Consider the following 12,706-nt stretch of genomic DNA (forward strand, 5'->3'; position numbering starts at 1 on the left):
TGAGTCTTCTCTCTTTTTCCTTAGTCCATCTAGGTAAAAGTTTGTCAATTTTGTGGATCTCGTCAAAGTACCAACTTTTGGTTTCATTGATTTTTTCTATTTTTTTTTCTATTTTCTATTCCTTTTATCTATGCTCTAATTTTTATTACTTACTTCCTTTGCTAGGTCTGGGCTTAGTTTGTTCTTCATGTTCTAGTTTCTTAAGATTACAAAGGTGATCATTGATTTGAGATCTTTCTTTTTTATTAATGTATGCATTTGCATTAAATAAGTTTCCCTTTTAGCAAAAAGGAAGGAAGGAGGAAGGGAAGGAAGGAAGGAAGGAAGGAAGGAAGGAAGGAAGGAAGGAAGGAAGGAAGGAAGGAAGGAAGGAAGGAAGGAAGGAAGGAAAAGGGAGATGAACCTAATAATCTGTATGAATGAAATCATATCCCAGCTTCTCTATAAAGTATGTTAAGAGCAGAACTACGATTTAATGCCAAGTAAATGTAAAATATTACATCTTAAAATGCATCACATACACATAAACAAGTATATAGCAGCCTGGAAATCCTGGAGCAGATAATGCGCTTTCAGCACAATCATAAAGGTTCCTTTCTTCCGTGCCAGCCCCATCACTACAGCCCATTCATATACAATGTATGAACAGCTTCCATAAATAGGATGTTTCTAAGTGGATTTTCTCTACCTTGTTGGTGTTAGGGTGGAGGTTGGGAGACCAAGACATTCTAAGAGCCAAGGAACTATATGTATCCTGCTCCCTCTTCCTACCATATACACATACAAAGACTGTACTTAAATATACCTGAAGACATGTGGTTCAGCAGAAACTGCACTGGACCAAGAAGTAAGAACCCAGAACTCCATGTATTGTATCCCCCCCCCCATTAAATACATACACACAGTAGGATTTTATTAAATTTACCTGAAGATATTGTGGTGCAGGGGCAATGATACCGGACCAAGAGTCAGCACCTCTGTGTTCTCATCCCAGGTCTGCCATTAATGAGCAGTGGACTTAATAAGCTACAATGAGAATCTGGTCTAGACCAGGCTACAATGTGAACCTCATCTCCCTATTTTACAGTTTGTAAACTTAAATACCTCTGCAAAGTCTCTTTTGCTATCTAACATGATATATCAGAGGTTTCTGAGATTAGGGCATGAATATCTTTGGGGGACCATTATCCTACCACAACGACACTTGCATCTTTTCTCAAAGTCTAAAATTAGTTCAAAACAAAAAGTTAAAAAGAGTTGGTGTTAGTGTTGATATTTGGGGAGATTTGTTAGTTTAATCTTTTCTAAGTATTCTGCATTAAGTATATATATTATTTCTATAGTCATAAAATGGGATTTATCTGTTGTCCTGAGAATATATGTATGCTTGCATAATCCTGTGCAAAGACTGAATAAGAAAATCTTGCTGACATCTTTACAAGTCCAGTGGTTCAAGAACACCAAAATGGAATGCTGCTGGCCTGTAATTTCCCAAACTGTCCCTTCTTTCTCAGGCCAACACTGTTTGGAATTCAAACAGAATTCTCAAACTAACTTTTTCTATCAAAATAAGTCACTTTGTTTCAAGGTCTTACCTGTCACAGAGATTCCCTCCCAATACATTTTCTGAAGATTACTGTAATCTGAGAAGTTAGTTGAAGGAACTTGAGTTGTTTTTAGTAATAAATCAAAATGTTTGAGCAGGTTGTTATAAACAGGCCTAGAAATGTCTTTTTCATTGAGCTTTGGATCCATTGTGATGTTGTTATTCATTGAATAATAACAGCAATCATACTATCTTCCCAAAATCCCAACACAGAGTAATAAGACCAGTTACTGGGTAAATTCAGTCCTGACGAAGCCAAGAGGGCAGATATTAGATATTCTCAGCAGCTGTCCGAGCTGGAGGGTCTAGCAAAGCAGCAGACGTTGTACAGGGAGGCCGCCGATGATGCAGAGCTCAGTCACGAGGCTCAAAGTCTGAGGGGCATCCTAGGAAGGGGATAAGGTCCTCAGTTTTTCAAAAAAGAAAGTGGGGGGGGCACATATTTAAAGAATTTGCCAAATGCAAAGCAATTTCAAACTCTTCAAGAATTCTCCAAGGTATTCACTTTTATTTATTCAACGAACATTTATTAAGCATTGCTTCGGCACTCGGAGATACTGTAGTATAGAGGTTGCAGCCTAGTGGCAGAGCCAGGCATTCAACCAATAATCACTCAAAGAATTGCAAAACCATGACAAATGCTCCAAAGGAAAAGGTCAGGGTTCAAGAAGAATGTTAGTCTGGGGGTTCAGAAAAAGATGCTCTGAATATGTGAAGTTTTTTGGGTTTTTTTTAAATTAAAAGCTTTATTTTGAAACAATTGTAGATTTACAAGCAGTTATTTACAGTTATTTAAAAAATAGAGATCCTATGTACCCTTTACCCTGTTTCCCCCAATGGCAACATCTTGAAAAACTGTAGTACAATATCACAATCAGTACATTGACATTAATACAGTCAACACATAAAACAGTTCCATCACCACGAGATACCTCATGTCACCTTTACATAGTCGCACCTCCCCTTCCTCCCTCTCCTCACCACAAACCTGACTAGCAAGTACTAATCTGTCCTCCATTTCTATAATTTTGTCATTTCAAGAATGCAATGGAATCATGAAATATGTGAACTTTTGAGACTGGCTTTTTTCACTCGGCATAATTCCCTGAAGATTCATCCAAGTTGTTGTATGTATCAATAGTTTGTTCCTTCGTGTTGCTGAGTAGTATTCCACGGTACGGAGGTACCACAGTTTGTTTCACCACTCACCTCCTGAAGGACATTTAGGTTATTTCCAATTGTTGGCTCTAATGAATAAAGCTGTTATGAGCATTCATGTACAGGTTTTTCTGTGAACATGAGTTTTCATCTCTCTGTGATAAATGCCCAAAAGTGCAATTGCTGGGTCATATGCTAGTTGCATGCTTAGTGACCTAAGAAACTGCTAACCAGTTTTTCAGACTGACTGTACCATTTTACATTCCCACTAGCAATGTGTGACATGCAATTTCTCTGCATCCTTGTGAGAATTTGATGTCGTCTCTAGTTTTTATTTTAGCCGTTCCGATAGGTATATAGTGACAGTTCATTGTGGTTTTAATTTGCATTTCCCTAATGGCTAATGGTATTGAATGCATACAGTGTTTCATTGGATGTGTGGTTTCCAAATATTTTCTCCATCTGTAATTTATCTTTTCATCTTCTTTACATGAGCTTTAACAGAGCAAATGCTTTTAATTTTCAATGAGATCCAATTTATCAATTTTTCTTTCTACATTTAGTTCTTTTGGTATCAAGTCTAAGAACATTTGCCTAATTCTAGATCCTGAAGATTTTCTATTTTTTCCTAAAAGTTTTATAGTTTTACATGTAATTCTGTGATCTGTTTTGAGTTATGGGTTGAGTTTTTGTTTGTTTTGTATTTTTTCCTATCGATGTCCAATTGCTTCAATACTGTTTGTTGAACAAGCTATACTTCCTCCATTGAATTGCTGTTGCATCTTTGTCAAAAATAAGTTGTGCATATTTGTATGGATATATTTCTGAGTTATTTATTCTATAGATATATGTGTCCATCTCTCCTCCAATACCACACTGTCTTGTTAACTGTAGCTATAAATTAGGCTTTAATATTGGGCTAGAGTGATTGCTCCATTATTCTTTTTCAAAATTCTTTTAGCTATTCTAGAATCTGTGCCTTTTCATATAAGTTTTAGAATAAGCTTGTCTATGTCTACAAAAAAAATCCTTGCTGGTATTTCTGTAGGAGTTTGGTTAAACTTCTAGACTGATTTAGAGAGAATTGACAGCTCTACTATGTCCCAGTCCGTGAACACAGTGTGTCTCTCCATTTATTTATATCTTCTTTAATTTCATTCAACCTTTTGTAATTTTCAGTATACAGACCCTGTACATGATTTGTTAAGTTTATATCTACGCATTTCATTTTTTGAGTTTCTGTAAATAGTATTGTGCTTTTAATTGTGGTTCCAACATTGCTATTATATAGAAATGCAATTGATCTTTGTATATCAATCTTGTATCCTGCCATCTTGCTGAACTTATTAGATATAGAAGGCTTTATTGTAGATTTCCTGAGATCATCTATATAGGTAATCACATAGTCTGCAAATCAGGATAGTTTTATTTCTTTCTTTCCAATCTGTATACCTTTTATTTCTTTTTCTTGCCTTATTGCAGTGGCTAGAACATCCAGTACTGTGCAGAATAATGGTGAGAACGGTTAAGGCAGCAGCAGGAGCAGCTGCTGAGGGAGTGCGGGGGAAGGGTTGGGAGGCAGGTTGTTGGGGGGATGGACTGGCCTGGCAGCAGCAGAGGCAGAAGCCAGCTTAAGCTCAAGTTATGGCATTGGCAAAGATGTTGCTTGTTCCTCCCCTCCCCGCAGGTATACTATCTGGAGAAGATACACCCATAGTTAGCACTTTCTTCAGATGTTGACACTTGGTAAACAGCTGCTCTTGGTCAAAAGATTTAGAAGATACAGTGTCTATACTCCCAAACTGGATCTCTTTTTATGTGGATCTTCTGTTTCTTTGTCTTTTTTCAAAAGAACTTCTTGGGAAACATTTTGGGTTACAACTATTCATCCTCATCTATGCGAAGAAAGGAAAGCTATTGCTGGAATTTTGAGGCAATTACTTGGTGCTTTTATGATCTTTTTGGACAGTACAATAACCTTGGAACCTGTATCTTCAACTTTTCCTAAAAGGATTCCTGTACACCTTAGAAGTGCTTGAGGAAGAGTGATGAAGATAGGCATAAAGCCTCATGGCTGCATGTGTAGTCACTGTTGAAGTACATTCCTACCTATTTTGACAGTCTTTGTGTGTCTAAAATTTTTTGAGTTTGCAAATAAGCATATTAATTAAGTCTACTGATGGAGCCTTCAGATAGCGAACAGTTATACAAGGACCCTGATCCTTGAGGCAAATCCCAAGATTCATAGGCCAGAAAGCAGGCAGGATCAGAACAAAAGTTGTCTAAAGTAACCCACAATGCTTGGAGAACATTAATGTGATTGGCCAAGGCCTGAAGCATCTCTTCCAGCACCAGCACAGGAGATCATCAGTGCATCAAATTCAAACAGATCCAGAACCTGAAATGGATCTGAAAAGCCAGAATGCATGTGCTGAGATTGACGGTGTCCCCACCCACCCCACAGCTCTGAATCATGTCCTGCAGCAGATCAGAGTGCCACCTGAGAGGAAGAGAGGGACAAGCTTGCATAGTAGTCGGGGCAAGCCAGAAGCCCCAAAGAGAAGTCCTCCAGCACTGATAGCAGCATCCATACAGACTCCATCAATGAACACCAGACCCTCAGTGCATGAAGGCTGCCATTACTCACCTGCAGCAGATCAAGATTGCACAACAGCCTGGATAACAGTGTTGCTGAGTACCTGAAGCTTGTCAACAACACAGATAAGGAGCAGGCCACCTGAATCAAGCAAGTCTTGAGAAAAAGAACCAGAAATCTGCTCAATCTTCCTCCAGCTACAAAAGAAGCCTGAGCACTACCACAGGAAGGTCTGAGAGGTGGAGCAAGATGGGATCCCCAGGCAGCCAAAGGATTTCTTCAGAGACATGCACTGGGTTCGAAGGATGCAGGAGCAAAGGTGACTGGCTTCAGTGAAGGCGTGGTGGACAGTGTCACAGGTGTATTTTCCAGCTTCTTCCAGGCCACCCATTCAGCAGCATGAGCTGTGGACTCAAAGCCCAGAGAGATTTCCTCACTGATTCAGAAGGAATTTGGCAATGCAGACAATATCCCCAAACTGAAGAACTCTATAGAGGAAGGGCAAGTGGATTAAGGGGGGAAGACTTTAGGGGTGAATTTGAAATTTCAGTCAAGCCCAAAATATGGTACTGAGGAAGATTGTTCTAGTGCCACTTCAGGCTCAGCGGGCATCAACGGTACCACCAGGGATATTGCTGTAGGAGCATCCAGCTCCAAAACGAACACTCTGTACACGCAGAGTTCAGGATCTAATTCACTTCCACATGAGATCCAGGAGATCCAGAAAACCCAGGACAGACTAGAGGAATCCTTTAAGACCCTCAAGGAGCATTATCAAAGGGATTATTCCTTAATAATGCAGACCTAACAGGAGGAACGATGTAGACGTGAACAATTAGAACAGCTAAATGACCTAATGGATCTCCACCAGAATGAAATCTTGAACTTGAAGCAGCAATTGGCCAACATGGAGGAGAAAATTGCATATCAGTCCTGTGAACAGGCCCAGGACATCCAGGAGGCCCTGGTGGCATGAGAGACCTGCATCTCCAAGATGGAGCTGCAGCAGCAGCTGCAGCAGATGGTGAAGCTGGAAGAGCTGGAGAATGTCGCTGCCTAGAAACTTCTGGGCAAACTCATCAACATCCTTCTGGCCATCACGGCTGTCCTTTTTGTTTTTGTCTACACGGTAGCCAACAGCATGGTCCCCCTTATGAAGACTCACATCAGACATTCAGCACTTTATTCCTTGTGGTTTTCACTGCCTTTCTCTGGAAGCACTGGGATGCCCTCTTCAGGTATGTGGAACAGTTCTTTTCATCCCTCCAATGGCACAAGAAGGCAGTGCTCCCTACCACCTGGCAATTGCATGCAGCAGAGAGTTATACAGCAACTTATCTCCTCTGAAGATTTTTAGTACAACGAAAGAGTTGGGTGAACCTGTCTACATTCGGGATAATGTTTTTTTCTTCCAGAGATGCAATTGCAATAGTATTTTTTAGGTTTTACCCAAGAAATTTTGGCGGCAAAAACCTTGGGTCATTTTTATGTAGCATGATTTTCCTTGGGAGGCGAATCTTAAACAGTCCTTTAACATGAACAGACAATCTGGAGCACACTGAAGGGCATTCAAAATTGTGGCTTGAAGGACTGCACTAAAACCCATTAAAAGGATATGAGAACCTGACTAAAGGTAAACCAGTTAAACCTAACACCCTGCCCTGTCTGGGATTACCACCTCTCCCCATCCCAGACCAAGTTCACTGTGAAATCCTACCACATTCCATGTCTGAATTCCTGGATTCGGGTTGGATTTTCCTTGTCCATGGAAGAACATATGGATCTCCCTGGCTTTCTCATCCAGGTGGGCTACTTACGCTAACCCTGGAAGAATGATCACTTTCGAACCTGGTCCCTTAACCTTTGCTAAGATACAAAAGTGAACAAAAATGACAACATTGTGACCCACAGGATCACTGAACAGTCTTACTACAGTATTTTGGCATAGTCCTCTAAATATTCAATATTAAGCAAAATCTCTTGGCTGCACTTTTAAGATTTCTTTTAATATGTGTATAGTTACCAACTTAAAAATTAAAAACTCAAACACCATACTTGAAGAACGTAACACTCAAACTCTCAATGCCTCCTTATAGTTTCTAATAGGATTTATCATTATTATTACTATTATTAGGGGTTTTTTGGAAAGCATTGGGAGGAGTTTTTTTTTCTTTGAAATAAAAAAGTGATATTTTGGGGGGGGGACAGCTGGCCGGTGAAGAAGTGATGTTTTTATTTTAATTTTTTTATAAGCCATTAGCCTTTAATTATCTAAACACCACATACGTAACATCTTGCCAAATGTTGGCAGGAAGTTTTGTGATCCATATATACTCTTAAGAAATCAGTATGGTGCCTAATTAATTGTGGGAAAAAATCTACCCACCACTTAATCAGCCGATAAGGGGAGCAGGGTGCATTGTGGTAGGCTTATTTGCAAAGGTAAAACCCTACACAGTGGAAACGAGATGATGATGGCACAGCCATCTGAAAAGATTGCACCTCTGAAGTGAGCTCTCCAAACAGTCCCACATTGGAAATAAGCCATCAAGACAATAGGACGGACAAGAAGTGATGCTTTTAAATTTAAAAAAAAAAAAAAAAAGGAGTGGTGAGAGTGGACATCCTTGCCTTGTTCTTTATCTTAGTAAGAAAGCATTCAGTTTTTTGTTGTTGTTGCTGGTTTTTGTTTGGGGGTTTTTTGGCAGCTGGCCAGTGTGGGGATCAAAACCCATGAAGCATTCAGTTTTTTACCATTAAGTATAACGTTAGCTGTAAGGTTTTCATAGATGTTCTTTATTGAGTGGAAGAAGTTCTCCTCTATTCCTAGTTTGCTGAGAGTTTTTGTCACGAATGGGTTCAAGTTTGTCAGATGTTTTTTATTTCATCAGCTGATATGAGAATATAATTTTTTCCTTTTGCTTACTGATATGGTAGCTTGCATTGATTTTCAAATGTTGAACCACGCTTCCAAACCTGGAATAATTCCCACTTGGTCATGGTATGTAATTCTTATACATTGTTGAATTCAATTTGCTAGTATTTTGTTGAGGATTTTTATATCTAAGTTAATGAGAAATATTGGTCTGCAGTTTTTCTGTTTGGTTTTTGTACCATCTTTGTCTGGTTTGGGCACCAGGGTAATAATACTAGCCTCATAACATGAGTTGGAAAGTATTTCTTCCTCTTCGATTTTCTGGAAGATATTGTGTAAAACTGGTGTGAATTATTCTTTAAAAGTTTGGTAGAATTCTCCAATTAAACCATCTGGGCCTGGGGATTTCTTTTTGGGGAGGTTTTTAATTATGAATTCAATTTATTTAATGGTTACACGACTATTCATGTTGTCTATTTCATCTTGGTTGAGTTTTAATAAATTTTGGTTTTTGAAGAATTGGTCCATTTCTTTGAAATTGTTGGATTTATGAGTGTAAAGTTGCCTGCAGTATTCCTTTATCATCTTTTTAATGGTTGCATGACCTGTAGTGATATCTCCTGTTACGTTCCTGATATTGGTAATATGTGTCTTCTCTCTTTTTCTCTCTCAGTCTTGCTAGAGATTTATCAATTTTATTGTTGATTTTTTTAAGAACCAACTTTTCGTTTCATTGATTTTTTTCAAATCATTTTCCTGTTTTTCAATTTCACAGATTTTTGCTCTTTATCATATCCTTCATTATGCTTGCTTTGGGTTTGTTTTGCTCTTTTTCTAATTTCTTGAGGCCTATAGGTACTTACCTTGTTGCTTTGAAACCTTTCCTCTTTTCCAACGTAAGCATTTAGTGCTATACATTTCACTCTCAGCACTGCTTTTATTTAGCTATATTTTACTAATTTGGTTTTATATTTTCATTTTCATTCACTTCTATGTATTTTTTAATTTCCTTTGAGATGACAATGTGCAATTTAAGCTGAGACTTGTATGAAGAGTTAGCCAAGAGAAGTGGGAAGTAAAAGAAGAGGGCATTAGGTTGGTAGACTGGAACTACATCACCCAATATTCCTCTCTCAATACCTAACAAAATAAACAAAAACTCCTAAAAACCAGTAATCGTATTCTCCATCAAAAAACAAACAGGTATAGGCTCCTAATAACACATGATATACACACCTAATATGCCACAATAACTTCAAAAGATGGTGAGCCATGAACACAGAAGGCAGGATGCTATCAGCTAGGGCATGCAACCTGTATGATCTCACAGAGCCCAAGCACAGAAAGGGCCCCATATTTGGTTTAATGCTCTGCTGCCACCGTCTTCAAATTATTAATAATTTAATCTTTGAACGGTGAAGTTGGATGGGACAATTGCAAATGATGGGATATGCACGTGATTGGAAAAGATACATGCATATGCTTGCCCACCATTTTTTGCTCCCCATTTGCATATAGAGTTTGTGATGCCCCTTGATGTTTGAGAGTTCAGCAAGAATCATAGCGCATACACGTACATATTCCTGCTGTAACTGAGTAAGAGGGCACACTGATAACCCCAAGAGGCCATGCTTGCTATTCACACCAGAACTTGCTTCAAGCACAAAAGGAAGACAACGGTGTTCTAAGAAACAGAAAAAAAAAAAAAAAGAAACCTTATCATAACCTTACTTACTTGTGTAAACAGCCTGCATTAACCAATCACTTCTGCTGAATATAATGACATAGAAGGAAGGGAGAGATAGGGCAACCCAAAATTCCTTTCCCTTTCAGTCCTTTTTTACTCATCAGTAACCTAAAGGGTGAGAGTGTTGGTTGAATACACACATATCAACAAGTGAAATAAAAACAGTTGAGTTAGTTTTGTGCAGCTTTTGCACTGTTCTGATACAAATAAAATGGGTATGCATGCACAAGCCATGAAATATGAATTGTATAATTTTTGTAATTCCACATTAAATGCTCTTATATTTATATCTAAAGCCAATATCACAAAATATATAGATGAAGAAGAGTAAAACTAACACTAATAATTTAAAATTTTAATTTTTCTTAGTATAATATTAAATATCAAACAAAAACACCATGACAAATTAAGAAAGAGACCATGAAAGAAAGGAAAAAGTGTTATATTTTAGTACCTTTAATGGCACTTTATCCTGCTTTTCTAAAAATAAGTGTTCATCTATTTTCATTTTGCACTGGGCCCTACAAATTATGTAGCCAGTCCTGATTGTTGCAGCCTAGGAAAGCAAATTGCCCAGATACTGTAGAAAACTACCAAGAAGTCACCTCACTGAGACTGAGTGAATAGAATTGTCTGGACACACACGGAGCTGCCCAAGCCTGAATGGTTCAAAAGGAAAGAGCATGCAATAGGCAAACACACTCCTAGAATTTAGCAAACAAAAATCACCCTGGAGAAAACTAACTCGGGACAATGGAATATGTCCCCACAACTACTTCTTACCATTGCAAGTCAAAAAGAACATGAATTCAGTAAAGCTCAAGAACAGAATGAAAAGCAGTAGAATGGCATGAAAAATAAGATTGCAGACTTAGGAAACTGAGGACTAAACAACATTACAGAACTAATCAATACATTAGAAATGACAAGAAACAGAACAGACCACAGCTGATGATCAAATTAATGACACATGGGGAGGGAAAGGCTTATGGGAATTACACTGAAGAAATATTTGAAAGTCAGACAAATTAAGACAATCAGAGGGAAGTTCACGGAAATGAAGGTCAAGTGAAGATGATTTAAAAAAAGATTTAAAGCAAATATGCAGCTGGAATGAGGGGGTTGCCACGGGCCTTGATCAACCCCCCCTTTCTACTCCTCCTACCCTGTTTCCTTCCCCCTTCCCCTCTCCCCCCCACAACTGCTCTGCAACAACATCTTAGAATGTAAAAAATAACAATATGAATAAGTAATTAATTTTTTTAAAATAATAAAAATAAGCAAACATGCAAAAATATTAGCAGTGACTGATCCTAAGTGGTAGGGATGCAGATGATTGTTTTCTTCTTTGACTACCTGTGCATTTTCTATGACTGAATAAATAAATAAATGCAGAGGGAAGTGTAAGGTCGCTGAGGAAGGAGATGCTAGCCTGATAAAGAAAAGAAGATTTTATTAGCAAGCGGCTAGCGGACCTGCCAGGCTGAGCCGAAAAATGGCATCAGCCCCGAGAGGCAGTTGGGTGTCTTCTTTTATAGGGTTAAGCTTGGCATCTGGCCTGGCCTAGGAAGACGGTCACAGTGTTCCACTCCGGATACAGCTTGTGCATGGGAACAGAGACAGGGGCAGACAGAAAGCTTGGGCTAGCCGGGGAAGCAGTTACAATGTCACACTCTAGGTACAGCCTGCTCAGCCTGCTTGTGGGAACAGAGACGGAGGGAGATAGACACTTAGAGGAACGAAACTTAGAGAAACAAAACCAAAGGGTGGGGGCTTTCTAGAAGTCAGGTTTTCAGTTCCAGGGACCTAACATTCTTCCCTTTTTTATTTTTATTTTATTTGTTTTTAGGGAACAGGGGTGGGTGATGATTCTTCTCTTCTTGTAACTTCTTCCTGCTATGCAAGGGCGTCGTGATCACGGGGTGGGGGTAGGAGGAAGTTTGTGGGGTCCCAGTAGGCTTTTGAGGCGCTGATAGTCCTGTTGTAGAAGCATCTCATGCACCGTGTGGTTGGTGAATGCCTGTAGCTGGTCCTGGATAAAATTCGAACGAAGTTTTAGTAAACATGGGCCAAAAGCCAAAATAACAAAAAGGGCAAGTAAGAGGGTAAGAAATGGAAGAATCCATTGTGTGAACAAAGAAGCAGAGGGAGATATATTTGTTCTGTCCAGGAGGCATGTAGCCCTATCCCTCAGTCACGCCATCCCGTCCTGAACCAAACCGGACTTGCTGATACGGAAACAGCATTCCTCCTGGAGGAGGGCACGAGTCCCTCCCTGGGCTGCTGTGAGGAGGCCCAGTGCTCTGCGCTTTCGTAGGACTGTCACTGCCAGGGAGTCGACCTGATCTTGGAGATTATCTAGTTGATTTGAAATTTTTTTAAGGTTTTTGGCTAGTGCCTGCTCATGAGTCATTGTCTGGATGGCCGTGCAGAGGAACCAGGAGAATTGTTGTAGAAGTACAGGTCCTATGGATAGCAGAAGGAAAATTATCACAAAGGGAATTAGGATGGGGAGCAAAATGGGTAATAGCCATGAGCCCTTAGACCATTCAGTCGGTGGAGTTTTTTTAGGTTTGTAGCCTTTTTAAGAATATTTTGGGTTTTTTTTTTTTACTTTGTCAGACTGGTTAATGTAGAAACAACAGCTTTCTTTAAGGCATGTGCATGTGCTGCCTTCTGTAGCAGTAAGTAGGTCTAAGGCCCTCCTATTCTGTGGGATCGCTT

The 12,706-nt window shown here is 39.3% G+C and overlaps 1 pseudogene; it reads left to right on the forward strand.

The window, feature by feature from the left end:
• The first annotated feature begins 4,497 nt into the window (after positions 1-4,497).
• Positions 4,498-6,707, forward strand: LOC134387473 (transmembrane and coiled-coil domains protein 1-like; annotated as a pseudogene).
• The last annotated feature ends 5,999 nt before the right edge of the window (positions 6,708-12,706 follow it).

Source organism: Cynocephalus volans, chromosome 10, assembly GCF_027409185.1.
Source record: "Cynocephalus volans isolate mCynVol1 chromosome 10, mCynVol1.pri, whole genome shotgun sequence".
In the NCBI taxonomy this organism is placed as follows: Eukaryota; Metazoa; Chordata; class Mammalia; order Dermoptera; family Cynocephalidae; genus Cynocephalus; species Cynocephalus volans.